Source organism: Gadus chalcogrammus, chromosome 14 (assembly GCF_026213295.1).
Source record: "Gadus chalcogrammus isolate NIFS_2021 chromosome 14, NIFS_Gcha_1.0, whole genome shotgun sequence".
NCBI lineage: Eukaryota > Metazoa > Chordata > Actinopteri > Gadiformes > Gadidae > Gadus > Gadus chalcogrammus.
Window position 1 is genome coordinate 22,967,019 of NC_079425.1, and position 17,655 is coordinate 22,984,673.

Below are 17,655 nucleotides of genomic sequence, written 5' to 3' on the forward strand. Positions count from 1 at the left end.
CAGGAATCAGTCATGTCAAAGATTGATAATTTATTTCATGAAATGGTAACACGATTTATCGTTCCACTCTTTCTCTCTGGATTTAAAATATGACAGACGCATGTCAGATACAGAATACCAACATTTGCACAGGGAGCACAATCCAATCCTTCATGGGGAACATCAGATATCTGAACCCACCCTACAGGTTACAGACAAGCAGAACCAAAGCAGGTGGAGGCTGGGTTGGTGGTGGGTCAAATTCTGCTCAGCACACGTAACTTACGCATAGTGAGTGTTTAAGATTGAAGGCCTTGAATTGACCCATCAGTGTACGTGCGTTTGATTGGACAGCGTTAGTAGTCAGCTGATAACTAGAATGTCCTGCCCAGAACTAGCTACGCCCATTTTTGGCTTATAAAGGAACAGATTGTACACATCAAATTGTAGTTGTTCATACAATTGACAAACTTAATCATTCCCCTTTCGGTAAGTATAGGCAATGCTTGTTCTTACATGACCATCTTTCTAGGCAGTGACCCATGTGACCGCTCAGATTCAACAGCAATACTGACAGTCGGAAATGTGAGCCGAACCATAAGAATTGGACCGGATCATATCATACATGATATATATTTTTAACAATTTACATTTTAAACGTGAAAGTCTCCAGCAAAGTCCAACCCACATATCCTGCAATATTCTAGTAAAAAGGAAAAAAATAATGCAATCATGCCAAAGCAAACCAATTGGACCGTGCTGGTCTTTTGCCGTTCATTCTTCTTTCATCTTGCTCCAGCCAAGTTAATCCTGAAAGAGTTCTTGTGAGAAAGATGTATTTAGGGGAGATCAATGGCTGCCATGCATGGCATCGTCTGCCATTTCCCTGCTAGATGGAGGGGGGGCAACAGGTCACCCGGCCCATTAGAATAAACAAACAGAGCCCTGAAGCAAGGCAACTATCAATCACATGGAAACCAACTAAGCTGCTTCAAAAGGGTGTTGTTGTGAAAATGTACAGGCATCGCGATGCCTGTACATTTGCGCAACATCGCACTTTTAAAAGAGGCACTCTTTATAACGTTGCTCTTTTTAATTTTCTCGTGAAAAGTATAAACAGGCAATTAAACCACCTATCCGCGTATAAATGTGGTTTGGCACGGGTCAGGAATAGATTGTCAGTGGGGACAGACTTGGAAATATTTGGACAAACCATTAGCAATGACCTCCCTTGCCAATAGGCTCATTATTCATTTCTAATAGGGTAGAACTTCAGCCTCAGTTCTCCATAGAACAAAGATGGGTGGCATCCAAACATCGCGCAAACCGGAAGACAGCGCAATGCCAAGAACTTCCCTACCTCTCTAGGCAGGTGATAACAAATGTGTATTTATGGAAACGTGCATCTTGGAACTCTGAACATGCCCAAGGGGGCGTGGGCTGTTCCTTTTCTGCATTTAATTGAGATTAAAACTGTAGCTGCATCGAGCTCTCTAAACGTTGCCGTGCAGTCTAAAGAGACACAGCAACATGCCCCCCCCTTCATCACGGTGTACCGTTCTTCCTTACTTCACGTTCAAAAAAAGGTCGCCATCGCTTGCGTCAAAGAGCAGAAGGAAAATGAATGATGGATCTCTGTTTTGGTTGCTGATTCATTAGGGTGTTTGAAGCTCAGAGCTCAATAGACTCACACTGATTACTATGGATTGGATAACCGCCGAGGCTACCTGAGTTTGATTTGTTTCATCTCTGTGTCATTTATATCCTGCTACCAGAACAACTATCCCTGCTCCATGTTCCCCTCCTCCCTCAATCTTCTCCACCCCAAACCCCCCAACCCCAACCACATCTTCCTCAATCACTGCATATCTTCAACCCAGATCTCCTGTGTTTTTGGGGGAACCAGTCAGAAGGGGTGGCCGGATGTGTCTGCGGTGCCGACACCTTACTTACTTACTTATTCACAACGATGCAGCGCATCACTGCATCTGACGGGGAGAGAATCATTGCTACAGTCTCCCCAAGGTTGGTGGTGCAGGACACCTGGCACAGAAGGGAACTTTGCTTGGAGGGAATTCACCGGCCGTTTGTGCACATGTGCAATGCCTCGACAGTCAGAGGACATGTTACAGGATCTATGCGGCTGGTTTGGTTGTCCATCTCCCCGCCGAACTACAGCACCCTGAGCGATCGGGTGGACAAGGCCGTGTCCAGCATCACTTACCATCTGATTGAGCCACGGGAGTGATTAATGAAGAGCCACAGAACCACAGATACAATTAGACCTTCACAGGTGATGAAGGACAGGGCTGGGGGGAGGGGGAGGGGGAGGGCTGTTTCAACAGTGGGGGGGAAAGAAGTGCCTCAGAGGATGGGGCAGAAGGGGGGCAGACTGGGAGGTCTGAGTTCCAGGGATAAAAGACAAAAGTGTCCAATGGTTTGGCAGAAAGTAATTAGAGTTAATGAGAACCCTGTCACTTCCACGTACACCATAGCGGTTTGATTGAAGAGTGTGCTGTGCAAAACAAAGAAAGGTAATTGGAGGTGATAATTGTTCCCCACGAGGTCACCGGCAAGGCTATCATAAGGCAGAGTCGAGTCGAATGCGGTCGTCAAATTAATCTCTGCATTTGTTCAAAAACAGACACCGTCAAATAGAATGTGTATGATCACACTACGTATGAGTACGCAGGTGGTTTCATACATATGTATCCCTTGAAATGCCTGAATAGTTTTTGACTTCGTGTATGTAAATAGCACACCAGTTTTAATGAAGGTAAAATGCATTACCATCATAGATTTCTTTTTGAAGATGAGCAAACCAATTTGTACCTCCGTGAAATACCTTGTAAAGGGGTTACCAGGAGCACATGCGTTTCGAGAAACGCTGTCAGAAATGCCAATTAGAGGTGTGTCGAATGGGAAATGTTAATTTGTTATGATTCCGTGCACTCGATCGACTCATTAGATGCCGAGGAGGAGTGAGTGAATGGTGCCAATTCCTCCATCCGTTTCTTCATTGGTCAGTTTGAATGCAAATAATGGATTGGCTTGTGCCACACATTGATGGTGTCACAAAAGAGAATCACAACAAGTTGTGAATGACACGTCGGAATATATCGGTGGCATATTGCGTACATTTTGTTAATGTATGTAAAGCTGTGCGCTCTGGATAATCAAAATTGGAATGGGATGAAAATACAGATTCTTAATGGAAATGGATCATTCTTCTTTGAGGAAATAATCTGTATTCATTAAAGATTTGGTTTATTTAGAGGTTTTCATTGAGGACACAAACATCTACTCAATTAAATGAGTACTCGTCAAGCAAATAGTGTCCTCAGCCGAAAGAGGAGGTTCTCAAATCTCAAAACTGTATTCAAATGCTTCTGTATTTGTTATAGAAAAAATAATCTAAACACGTTTTGACGCCTATGCATATTTGTGTGAACCACAGATAGAAGTTAAGGGCAGTGTTGAAGTCGTTCTATAATAAATGCCTGCAAGTTGACCCTCGAAATCCAAACTGAAAGTGAAACGTACAGCAGCATAGCGCTATATGCTTCCAATAGCAGCCATTCAGTTTGAACGTTGTTTTACATAAGTGAGGAAGATGTTGGCTATTCAAGAGATAGTCATGCTCTGAATTAGTGATGTGACGATTCCCAGTGTGTCTAGCAATTCCTACCTGACCAGGAGACACGGCAGCCAAGCGAACACAGCCACAGCACTCGTTGTTTGGTCAATATCGCAACACAAGCAGCGAATTACAAAGTACCCTGCCTAAATAATGGCCTTGCTAAAACGAAATTCCACTGGATTCATCATGTTTCAAATTGTTGCCAATGGAAATAACATTAAAGTCGCTGTTTGGGAGTGTATCCCACTAGCTTTACAACAGTTAAAGCAGGTATAAAACTGCTTGACTAGGTGAGTTTCAGTGTGGCAAAAACCTGTATAAATTACAGCCTAAAACTGACTTTCGATATTAGTGGAAACTACTGCCAACAAGGTGCGAGGCAGTGTATTCGATTCATTTTTTGGTATTTCTCGCACCCCTGGTTTTTATTAGTGGTTCAGATAGATAAGACCTACAGAAACCAGGCCGCCATTATATATTCATTAGCATATGCATAGATGGATGAATGGAGAATATCCATGCAGGGTGCGGCCCGGTTGGCTACAGTAAGTGCATCCAAAAAAAAAAGGCAGCAGTGTTTTTTTTTTTCTTGGCAGCTTGTCAGCATTTTCATGGCATTTTACAGGTAAAGGCCAAGGAAGGAGAGAATTGCTGACAGTTTAGTAAGACCAACAAATAGGAGTTAAATGATGATGAGGACAGGCAAGTCCCTAAGCACCCCTTATATCACCTTACAAAAGGGCTTTCCCAATCTCTCATATTTACTACTTACCCACTATATTCTCTCTTCCTCTCCCTCCTCCTATTCCTCTTCCTCCTCTTCCTCTTCCCCCTCTTCCTCCCCCCCCCCCCCCCCCCCCATTTTGCTCATTTCTCCCTTGCTACGCACTTTCCATCTCCTTGCTTATTGCTATAAAGAGTGCTCCACCCTCGCCCAGGAACCAGACACGGAAGGTCTTCATCATCCAGTGATGCACAAAGTGCCAAGGACAGGTTAGAGTCATTTCTTTTAGAATCGGGTGCAGGAGTAGGAGGAAAGGGAGGAGGAGGAGGCCTAGATTGTGCAAAAGTTTTCTACCGCAATGCTGAGGGCTCCGAGGAGACAAGAGATGTGCGAGCCATGAATTAATTATCAATGATTGGTATCATTGGTACTAAGGGTCTGGCGAGCGAGCAAGGCGGCTATGGAAGCTCTACTCACCTCCAATTAGTGCGGGTCTTTAATGGCAACACAGATACACTGATGACTAGTCCAATTTCTCTGAGTTCAGACAAAGTCACGGAAAAAAGGCGGTTTGCACGTATGTCGGACCATACCGCCGGGTACTGCAAATAAAACAGAGTAGTGATCATTCTCAAATGACTGCAATTAGTCAAATGTCAGGATGGATCTGCCCGCTCACGGTGGTTTGCTGACCTAGAAGCTTCGAGGTATGTCCAAAGATTAATAGCTAGTGGCGTTTCATTAAGTCTTGGGCTTGCACCAAACACGAGAAAATAAACATAAATGAATTGAAATGTAACCCCCTACCTCTGCCATGTGTTGGTGACCCAAGTGGCAGCACGCAGTTAACAGGAGAAGTGTTGAATCGTCATAACGTCATAAACTGCAGTATAATTTATGATATTTCCTTCATCTAAAATGCTAATGAACACTGTACCTCGTTTAATGGTTGGAATGGCTATGAATCTGAAACAAGCTATAAACTGATATATTACATCCTAGATATTTTCAGTTGACAATAAGTGTGTAAAAGGAATTTGGTATAGTTTGAATGTCCTTCCAAAACAAACATATTTGTGCTGGTCTCTATATCACTACATACTGCATGTTCGTACAGAGACCTAGTGGGTATCATCATCATTACAATGAAAAATGAAAAGAAATAAGATCAAAAGCAGCCAACAATCAGGGTCAAGGTCCATTAAGACGTCTCAGCGGAAAGGTCTCAGACTGAAGTTGCGATTTCTTGGCATAAGTGTGCACTAGTAAAGTGGTCAATCACTGCTCCTTTTTTGCCTGTGTCCTGGGTACACTGGGCCAGGCTAATGCACCTATAAAAGCCATAAAGCACAGCTTTTAAATGGCTGTGTGGGCCCTGTGCCGGTCTGGTGTCTGGCAATGGGTTCCAGCGCCCTTGGTGTCAGACTAGGGTTTTAAGAGCATGTCAAGTGTAAATCTCCTGGTGGAAAGACCGATCTCCCAGTGTCCAAAGCAGATTTAGCACCCTGCACAGAGGCCGCCAGAAGGCCAACTGCAGCACATGCCAGGAAGTCTAGGGAGAAGAAACTTAATTTATATATTTTAAACATGCAACAGATCCGAAGCTCAGTCTTCAATACATAATTTGCAAAAAAAACGAACAAAAAAGGCTGCTTCATGTTGCTCAATAAGAAGTTGTATTTTGTGACTTTCCGTTGCTGTTTATTTGAGGACATGGGGATATTAATGAGGGCGTGTTCTCGTACCATCTTCAAATAAAGAAAGGGAAAATCCAAATGCAAATGGATGTGACACCATGACAAGGCCGGCCAGACCATGACAACCCAACGGAACATTGTACTCCCACAAACTGTTTGGGATCGGGGAGATTTTGTGTGCTTGAGAATAAACACATCTTGATGTAAATTTAACACTTATACTGAAGATCGATGTTTCTAGTTGTTTGAACAGCTTCTCTTCCTAAGCACTAAGTGTTTAGCATCACAACTTTTACCTAAATGGTGTGCTTAATATATGGTAAATAAGTGCAGAACGACCAGTTGAACAACATCTAAGGTGGGGGAAGAGAAAGAATTCAGAGAAAAGTCATGAATCCCAAACGACCAGACGCACTTTGGATTTGTGGCTGCCATCAAGTGCTTATTCACCTCGTTCATCCAATCATCCAAAACTGGTGAATGGGAAAGTGAAGATCTCTTCTCAGACCATTTACAACTATTTCCCTGAGGTGCAAACCCCATCACACCCTGTGTTTTTTACCGAGTGTGAGGAAGGGGACTTGGCAGCCTAGAAGAATACATTTCTGCTTAATTAATCCCATTCCTTACTTTAGGTATTAAAAGGTAATGGTCTGTTTAACAACTTTCAGCGACACTAAGCGGGTAATTAGTCAGCGCCTAATCATTTTTCATACATTTTATGGATATGTCCAGTGTTGATGGTGAGACCCCGGAGAAGGGGTGGTGGTAGTTTCCTGAAGGCCTCCGCTCCTTCTGCTTGCAACTCCCTTTTCCTGGGCCCCGCTATCCTGAACACGAAATGAAGCCATCTCGCCTGCAAGCTTCACCAGTCCTCGGCAACTTACCATTAACCATGTCATGCTCTGTGACCAGGCTCTCGCCCCCCCTCCGGCCCTGTATCCTCCCCCCATGACCCGGCCACCTGTGTCTGATAGCATGGGAGGAAAAACGGACAGCCTGTTTTGTCATTGTGCTGCAGCCAGAGGCTCTGAATAGGTTGAAGAGATCCCCGCCACCTCATCAAAATATAAAAAAAGGGGAGGTAAAGGCAAGTGGGAGTACGGGCACAATGGGCCAGGTTTGCGATGCAGTCGTATGTGCCAGCCGTTGGTCAGCCATTCCCAAAGCGGGTTTTCAGTATTTCTGACATTTATTCAAATGGCAGGGGAGTTAGTATCACTTAAAGGGAAAGGGCCACACACTGCCCAGGTGCAAATAGGACTTCAATTGTTCCGTCTGATCTCTAAATAAGCACAGATGTTCCCAGAAAAATGCCAGGATTGTGCATTCTAACTCGATTGCAAAACGGGTCATGGTGCCTTAGAAGGATGCTGAAAAATGGAACCGATCACCATTGATACATTTCTTGTCCACCTAACGAACCAAACTAACGAAAATTATTCAAAATGTATTTGTGAATTCAAGGTTGTTCATTCTGAGTTTTGTTTTTAAATGTCCACCATGCATTAATAAGAATAACTTCGACCCGTCCAACATTAGCATCCTCCTCGATGCAAACGTGATGGGTTTTGACGGCGGGCTGTGACTCTGGGTGTGTTAATGGAGACCGTGTTGTCATTAGGATCAGTTGATGAAATCCTCTGCTCAGCAGCGAAGGTGAACGCCCTTTCTCATCTGCAATCAGCACCCCGCTGTTAGGGGTCAGCAAACAGCGCTCTGTTCAATTTTCATGAGCTTTTTACCGTCAATAACCAAACGGCCTGAGATCAACTCGGCGATCGCTCCGTGCCATTATGCTAACAAATGCAAAATCAATCTGGACATATCAATCAAACGCAAACGAGCGAATGCTTACGACTTTGATTTTAACCCGCAGAACGCCGAGGTCAACTTTCAGCCTGATCAAACCACATGATCTCATGCATCATGCTGGCCAGCCCTGAGAGAGAGAGAGAGAGAGAGAGAGAGAGAGAGAGAGAGAGAGAGAGAGAGAGAGAGAGAGAGAGAGGAGAGAGAGAGAGAGAGAGAGAGAGAGAGAGAGAGAGAGAGAGAGAGAGAGAGAGAGAGAGAGAGAGAGAGAGAGAACGCCCTACTGGAGGCTGCCTTTGAATCATTCAATCGCTTATAGCCCGGTATTCGACCACATGCCACGGCCAGAACCAAGACCCAGAACCAAAGTTCATGGATTGTATGAACAACAGAATGTGTTGTATGTTTAAGACAATGCATTCATCACTTTGCAATACTTGTTCACCTTTTTATGACTTTTATAACTTCATAAACACTTTTAGCAAGGAACTTTGACTTGATGGATTCGACATGGCCAGGTGAGCAGGAAAGAACTCTCCCGCCATAATGGTTCAAAGGTATAACAGACTCCAAGTCATTGACGGATTCTGGACAGGATCAGAAAACCCTTCAGTGTTGTCCGGAAAGGTGCCGGATTGTTGTATAAACACACACACACACACACACACACACACACACACACACACACACACACACACACACACACACACACACACACACACACACACACACACACACACACACACACACACACACACACACACACACACACAACAAAGCTTATCAGATTGACAGTGTTCGGTAAAAATCCTTCATAGAAATGGCTTCCATTATCACACAGATGAAATGACCAGACTGCAATGAAATCAGGTTTGAAGATTTTTTTCTTTCTTCAAGACAGCCTTGAAAGCAAATTTCATAAATGACAGTCTAAGAAGTGTTCCTTAAAATGTGGATCCTGATGGAGAAAGCTAGGGTGCTAACTGATCGACAATAAAGACCACATTTATGATGTCCTAGTACCTTGGAGCGCAGCAAGTATCAATGGGTTTTGTGTATGTTCTTTCCATACCTTTTTGTCAACCAGTCACATAGTACAATAATATTACCAAGCACTTAAATTAAATAAATTTGCATGACTTCTATCATCATCCTGCAACGCAAGGTATATTTACTCACTGCCTTGGCAGCATGCCTTCCTTTATCCCTGTGACACACACAAAAGAAAATCCCTTCCAACCCTATTTTGTGCTTTTTTAAACAATGTAAAACTCACTGCTATTAAGTTGAGCACAGTAGCCTGGGTAGGTGCAGATTTACACACTTGTTTAATAGTTTGCAGTCTCCTGTTTGCAGAAATGGCTGAGATGCTAAAAATCAAAACATAATCGCAACAACACTTTTGGCTGTATAACAAACAAACAAACAAACATGAATCCTAGGAGAGCAGTTATAAACACAGATTTAACATCGGTCTGTAAATTGCCGTGCACAGGCTAAACTGTATTTTCTCTGGAATCCAACATGCGTGTGGTGTGAATGCAGTATTTTAAGACTTTTGTCTCAGAGTGTGAGTTGTTCTGATCACAGAAAGGACTTACGCTGATTAATAGTGTCAAATCTTCTTCTATGTGTATTGCTGTCAAGGCTCAGCTTTTCTTTCATTCATATTACAAATATTATGAAATATCAATGTATCCATATCAGTTGTGTTATTGTCTCTTAAACCACACTGAATCCATGAAGCTTGACAAATCAGAATGTGATTGGTTGTTATAGACGTGTCATTTCAGTTAGCTCATTTTTTATATTCTCCAAGACCGCAGCAAAGATGGTAATTTACATCTCCCATATTAAATAGAACAAATTATTGAAATTGTATATATATAATGACAACATACTTTGGGGAAGATAATGTTCTCCCTTTTCAATTGTGTTGGAAGATAATACACGTTTTATGAGGTCAGACCTAACCATTTGCTTTCATTGAAAACCAGCAAAATTAAATGAGCAACAACTTTCCCACCCAAGTGTAGCGGGCCCGAGGAGTTTGGTTAAACGATGTGAGCCTACTCTTTCTTGCCACAATGTGAGAAAGAGAATGAGGTTCTAGGGACCAGAGTATGTGTCAAGAATGTGTTAAATGCACTTTTTATATACGTTGCATTATTGAAATTACCTTAAAGGCCCAACTAACTACGGTTAGGCAAAACAAAGGAATATTGTTGCATCTCAGATAAGGCTTTTTATATGGGGTAGAATGTGGATTCAATGCATGTATTATAACTGGGGAATAACACATAATTCAGTTTCCAAACAAAATGGAAGTATTGGTAAGGACACAAGTGGAATACTTATTTAAAAAAAATCGATCTGATTTTTTTTACTTTTTCAATATAAAAAGACCCCAAAACAAGCCAATGTGCTCACATTACCGAGGTAATGTGACGTGAACTATTAATTAATAATATATTAAGAGATGTTAAAGATAAAGGGGCCCTTTCTTTTGTCACATTTTGCTTTGTCTTCTGGATTATCTTTTATGGGATATAAGGCACATTCATGGGCATTATAATGATATCATACAAATAAAATACCCTGGCTGGTTCAACCAGGCCTAGCGAGAGTAATTTGATCCTGATTATTGAGGGAAAGAGCACACAATCATTCATAAAAGGCAAGCAACAATACTGAGTCACAATGTTTTGCTACTGTTCAAAGAAATATCGCCTTATTTAAGTAAAATCTCATTATACTGACTGATTATTTGACATTGTATGAGGGGAAAATAATGTTTTATTTTACGCATTGAGAAAATGGAGCTATATTTTCAAACTGTCGTGGGCTGTGTAGTTTATAACCTTTAAAGGTTGTTCAAGCAGTTTGACGGACCAATGCTTATGATTGGCCGATGGCAAATATTGTTAGAGCTGGGAGTAAACAATGCATGAAAACGCATTTGTATCTACAGTATTTGTTAGACCATGACACTGTCTTTTCCCTTCACCTGCACAGTAACTGTGGCCTGTTGTAGCTATTTGTCTGCTTGGTTTGTGTGCCCCACACCCATGATGAAGTTCACTCAAGGATAGGCAATGTCCTGGGTCACAAGTTCTTCAAAATATATATATAATACGTATTTCTCATTGATATTCAACATGATTTCATATTTAGTTATTAATCTCAGTAAATATTTCACAGTCCTTATTGTGTGTTTTTATTTTATTCTTCCTTAAAGATAAATAATAGAAAGCAGTCCACATCAGAGACAATATCAAACAACTAGCAACATAATTTAACTGGTAACAGATCACTCACAGTCCATACCACAATCTAATAGGACTGAATCTGCTTTGTGCAACTAAGTTATGGCCTTGAACTGAATAATATGCTTTATTACGTACTGTAGACCCAGCACATTGAAACACGATGCCTAGTGCTAATTGTGTTTGAGGGGGATAGCGCCAACCACTGTGTTGATGAATACATTTTCTTTTTCATTTTTGCAAACCAACCCTCCAACAATATCTCTCAAGTCAATTTATTACAGAGCAACTTTCCATTCAGAAACATTAATACTTCAGGCCAACCGCAGAGCTTAGTTGCACCAGATAATGTGGACACACACCAAACAATGACAAGCATGTGGTAAAATATCGAACCATTCAGTAACAGTACATTATTATTCTCATTCTGCACGGTCCAGCGCCTTCCTTTATTTTGTACCCATGCAGCAGCGAGTCAAATTAGCCCCGGCCAAAGGATAAATTCTCTTTGTAGACGGCCCCCGAGGAAGTCAATAGAATGTATTGTATTACATGCTAGAGATGATGGGTGGAGCAGTCCGAGGGGATCCTTTGGACTGATATGCTGCATACCTTAGTGAGCTGGATGGGAATCTGCAGCATAATGCACGGAACGCACAGAAATAACAGCCACTCTCTGCAGAGTGGAACTGACAGATTCAGAGATCAAAAACATAAGCTAGTTCAGAACTTTCCATTTTAGTGCATGAGAGAGATCCCGTCTTTAAAGTCTGTCTTGGCACACTATCAATTTCATTTGATATCTTCCAGTGGAACCTCATGCAGCATTCATTTGACTCTCCAACGAAAGGATGGTGATCCAAACTGAATTTTAATTCACCTTAAAACTTCGCCAAGCATCTGCTAATTTAATTTATATACCAACGTCTCAAATAAGTGCTTATGTCACAATTGTCATAGTAAGAACACCTGCTAAGTAGCCTACCTATTTTTTAAATCAATAAAAAAAGTAGTATAATTATCATCAGAATGTGAAGATCTAAACGTTTTGAGTCACACTTTTTGTATTTCAGTGTTTCTTACAAAAGGAGTGAACACCACAACTTTCTGGTAGTATTCTGCCCCCAAAGTGTAGACTCATTTGACAGTTGGCCAAATCGTTCATGTTGCACTATTAAGCAGTTGTACCCAAACCATTTTAAGCTGCCAATAGTTGATTGGCTGTGGGAGTCTGAAAGCGTACTCGCCATATTGTTGTTGGTCGTTAACATCATGCAATCAAAACCCAGGACTGAATCAGGAGTGATAAATTCTTCTTAAGCAATACACAACAAAAACTAACCAACGAGCCATGAACGAGCTGTAATAAAACAGCCCATTTGGAACCAAACAACGTAGCCTCACACAAACCAGCATCACTTTTCAAGAAAACAGACAACTTTTGGAACAAGTCTCATCCACCCATGTATGTATAATATGAAATTGCATCTACTACTCTGAGATCTCACCAGCCAAATAAGCAGCCTAGATGTTTGAGCTGCAAGCATCTCATCCCATGATAAGACCGCATTGAAACACCCAATTTCTATGCCAACAATTACTTTGCTCTGCCCATATTGGCTGTTGGCTTGTTGGTAGAATACTTACTAGAGTACTAATTAGTAATCACAGGAGTATAACAATCTTCTCTCCCCATCATCCATATCCAGCTCATCTTCACATGCATCTTAGCCGCGGTTGTCTAGTTGTGAGACTTGAAATCAGGAACCCTTCATGACGCTCAAGTTTTATGAAACTTTCTATCAAAGAGCAATCTTTGCCTTCTTACCTGACAGAAAACCTAAATGTTGCAGAAGGTGAAGTGGATCCGAGATGGGTCAATGTCAAACCAATTAAACAATAACTGAGTGCCGTAAATTCAACACAAGCAGCAAGGGGCTCCAAACGTGGCTTCACTGCCCCTGCGTTCCTTTCATTGTTTCCCATGCAAAACTAATGTGCAAGGCATCGTCGCACGGATATATGGACAAGAGGGATGTTCCATTTGTTCCAGACTCCTGCTTAGCAGCACGGGTGTTTTCTAAGTGACAGTCTCTCAGGGGCCCGGGCATTGACAAGGGCCAGATGTTTCCGTGCAGCAAGTCAAGCAGTCATGCAGCTTTCCGAGCTGTCAGATTATTAAACATGTTTCTAAGTTCCTACACAAAGGTCCAATAAACAAATTAATACCCACCGATTCATCAATCATAACTTCTCGGCCCACAGTGAGAAAAAACTAAAATGGAAAGATGCCCGTTGTGTTATTATCCTGTCAGAGACTGTCCACCTTGAGTGATTGGTTTGCAGAAATGAATCCATGTTTGCCTTTGAAAATGATATTATCTATATAACTGACTATGTATAACTATCAGGTTGCTTTTGGACAAAAAACATAACAAAGTTTGTGTTTGAAGTGAAGTTTCAACTATAAAAGTATACATTTTTAATATAGAAATTGGAAGACCCTCTTGTTAACATTGAGATTGGTAAAACATTTTAAATCACCCAAGGATTACCAGCCAGGGACAGATTACCTATAGTACAAACATTAAGACATGCATTTAGAGATTAAAAAGGACAGTGTAAATATTACTTCAAATACACCCAAGAGAAACGGGTTATGGAGGGAGCAAGGGATAACTATATATAGAGTAAATGTAACCCACCTAACGTCCATTCACAATCCATCTTCCCCATTGTCCCCAATTTCATGTTTTAGGTCACATTATTTATGTTTCCCCATCCAAACTCAGTGTAACCCTCCCCTGTACTCTTCAGGTATCTGAGATAACTATAAATACATAACACTACATTTTCTCTTAAAACAATGCCTCACCCATTCTAAATTTGGTTTTACCCATACACCTGCAAAAAGGTGCTTACTGAATTTCACGACTCGGTTGAGAATTAAGTGATATATTTTTGACCTCCATTTACATGCATCGGAGCCACCAAACATGTATGTACTTTAAACACTTCAATAACGTATCGTAGACAATGAATGGTTTTCTCTGTCATTTCTTTCTTCTGCAAATGAAACAAGCCTGACAGAATATTGCCAACAATGTTACCTACCCTTGCCTTCCTAGGTTGCCAATACATTTTCCAACTACAGATAGTGAATGTTTTGCATGCAACACATGCAGTACAAAGCAAGACTCTGGTCAGTTGATGCTTTACAGACCCCCAACATCGTTACGACCAGGGCACCAACCACCGACCAGCAGTTTGGCCTAACTTGAGGATGTACATAAAGTTGTTGCAGTGAAAAAATAATTGTATTCAATAACACTTGATACATCTAAATAATGCATATAATATAGATATAAATATTATTTACTATAAAATCCCCTCATTCTCAGTCATAACATTTTCGGTAAGTTCATCTTAATTTGTATTCGATAGCGAGTGGAATGGATATTAAGACGAATGTGTAAAAAACTATTTTACACAACTCAACACAGTGAAACACAGCCAAGTGTTTATCCCGAGGTCATTCTGTTTGTTTCTCACGTACCTACAGCGGTGTCTGCTGCAGCGCGCTGACGGAGAGCAGATGGAACCGAGTGCGACGACCGAGGGAAACTGTTAAACTGGTGAGAGATGATAGTATTGGACCCGGGCCATCGCCGTGCCCTGCATCCTAGCAAGGGTCCATGTTGGGCATATGTGCTGCTATTTCAGGGTGTTCCAGAAGGGTGAATGTGTCATGACCCATCTTGCCCAGAAATCTTGCAGACAGGCTGGGATCTGAGAAGCTTGGTTCCATTTGACTGGTAAGCTGAGTGCCAACTCGTTGGCACCCTGACAGAGATGAGCATGCCATTTCGCTGCATGATTTCATCTCTCAGAATTTACCTAGGATGCAAGTGATTTCCAAAAGACCAACCCAGGTTTATGGTTTTGACTTTTTTTCTTCTTCCACCCAGCTGAAGTGGAGCCATCTAGTGTCAAGCATCCATTGAGGGACTGCTCTCAACGGATCCAGCTATGGTTTGTGTTCTATCATGTCAGCAGCCCGGTCCCTTTATCCCAGGGTTCAGTGAATGTATCGGCCTGGCTCCAATCCCAGACTACTAAAACCAGTACATAGTACTTTCTTCAAAGAACAAACAAATGAACTAACCCCGTAATTGACATTGCAAAGAATATGACACATTGTGCTGCTATACATATGGATAAATTGAACATTTTGCCTTAAAGGAAAAATTTTGTTAAAATCAAAAAAAAACAAAGCAATTAGTCGTGCTATACCATCAAGTGAACTTGATCGAACAGAATGCATTAGCTTTAAGTTGTAGTCTGGAAGTACAGAAATGGTCAGTTGTTTATGGAACAGCTGTGGTGTCTCACTAATCCAATTAAAAGATAGCGTGCCTCTTCTGATAACGTGCTTCTGCGTTGCTTTCATCCATTTGTTTGAAACAACGTGAGGTTGACAAGAAGCAGGTCTTTGTTATTCATTTGCATGGGGTTTAGACAAATAAAGCCAACAACACTGACAACTGCTTTTGAAACGGTGACACATTTATAGTCACATTAATTTAATGATACAACACCGTTGTCAATCGTTTGCGTTTACACGACTGAACATGTGTAAGTAATCTGGATATATGGCTCTTACATTTGTTAAGATAAAGACGCCAGGATAAATGTGGCCTGTCGCTGTTTTTCTAAGAAACCTACATTATGGATCACTGAACAGCTAAACAGAGAGATAAAGGACACGCACGCACGCACGCACGCACACGCACACGCGCACACACACACACACACACACACACACACACACACACACACACACACACACACACACACACACACACACACACACACACAAAATATTGTGGCAGAGAATGGAGAGGAAGGAAAATGGCTACTGTTCCAAACCATTACATCTTTCAAGGTGTGTGTTTTTGGCACTAACCATGATACATTTCCAGCCCTGTGCGAATCGTTTTGTATACATTGGTTCTTTGCAAGGAAACAGCAAAGTGAATTGGAATGATGTCACTTTAACAAAAGGGACTGTTATTTTGTTGGGAATATTCTAAGGCTAATCCTCGAGTGAAAGTTGGCTATTTGATGTGAACACAAAACAATTACTGTTTTGCTGGCGCACACAGAGGAAAGAGTCCGCCTCTCTCTCTCCAATTGTCCCACTCACTCTCTCCCAGGGCTTTTGAGAGAATGTCGCATGCCGGGGAGTCTGGCCTGGGGTCAGATGGAGCAGCAAGTGAACTTGGATATGAACGGGACTTCTGGATTCACTTTTCCATTTTATCACTTCATCTTCCTAGTTTCTCTCCTGATTAAAGTTGCAAGTTCAGAGAAAAAATCTTGTACAACAAATAAACGCATAAACACGCACAGTTTTGCAACTAATAATCAATATTGACACACACACCCTCTCTGATACACACACACACAAACACTCTCTCTGACAGACACACGCATTCAATCTCTGACAAAAACACACACACACACACACACTTTTGCCACTAATAATTTCACAGGATTAACGATAAAAGTAAAAGGTGGTTACAAATGAAGAAGAACATGTAGGTGTATGGGTTGGTGACAGTGGTAACCTGACGGGCCAGGGATGAAGGGATACACTTGGCTTTGACCAGCCCCACAGACCTCGTATCCTTGTCTTGGAACGTTCGCCCTCTCCCCTCTGAGGCCGGATAAATAAATAAGTACATTACACGTTCATGAATTATATCTGAATTCCCTTTGACGCGACCGGATGAAGGCAGAATTCCATAAATAAAACACAACAAGTGCAGCTTTGAGGTTTTAAGCATGCAATCTGGTCAAATGTATTACCCTCTTAGTCCACATTTGAATAATTTCCTAATGGGTCTGCATTAGAGAAAAATGTGGCTAATGCAAAACAATTGTTCTTGTTAGGGAAATATAACAACCCTTAGAAAAATATACTCGTATGGGAATACCTTGGCCAAAAAAAATCTCGCCTGAAGATGGATTGTATACGTTTATTGTACACTACACTATTGTACTTCTCAGTCGGGCTGATCCAAGTTGGCCAATATTTTAGCATGTGTATGGGCAAGAGGGTGGTGCTCATGTCCTTCTCCTGTTAATACCCATATGTACTCCTTGAATTGATACACAAAATTCACCCACGGGCGCCTCAGTATATCATTCCTCCATCTGCAGAGGAGTACGGGGTCGACTGGTCAGGTGGTGTATCATGGGTGTTACATCCTCTACATTACCCATCTTTGGCGGTAAGTACTGTATTAGTGCATTGACATTAAAGCAAGGCTTTTCAAGGGATACTGCGAAAAATCATAAACATCTCCACAAACCCACCAGCACTGCAGATACTGGAGGCTCTTTCAATATATAAGGGCAAGGAGATGCTTACGTCAGACATGCTATAGGCACTAAAGAAAGCATTATATTACTCGTCCATGGACACAGGTAGATTCATATTTTGTATTCAATCAGAGACCCTATTTCCCATGG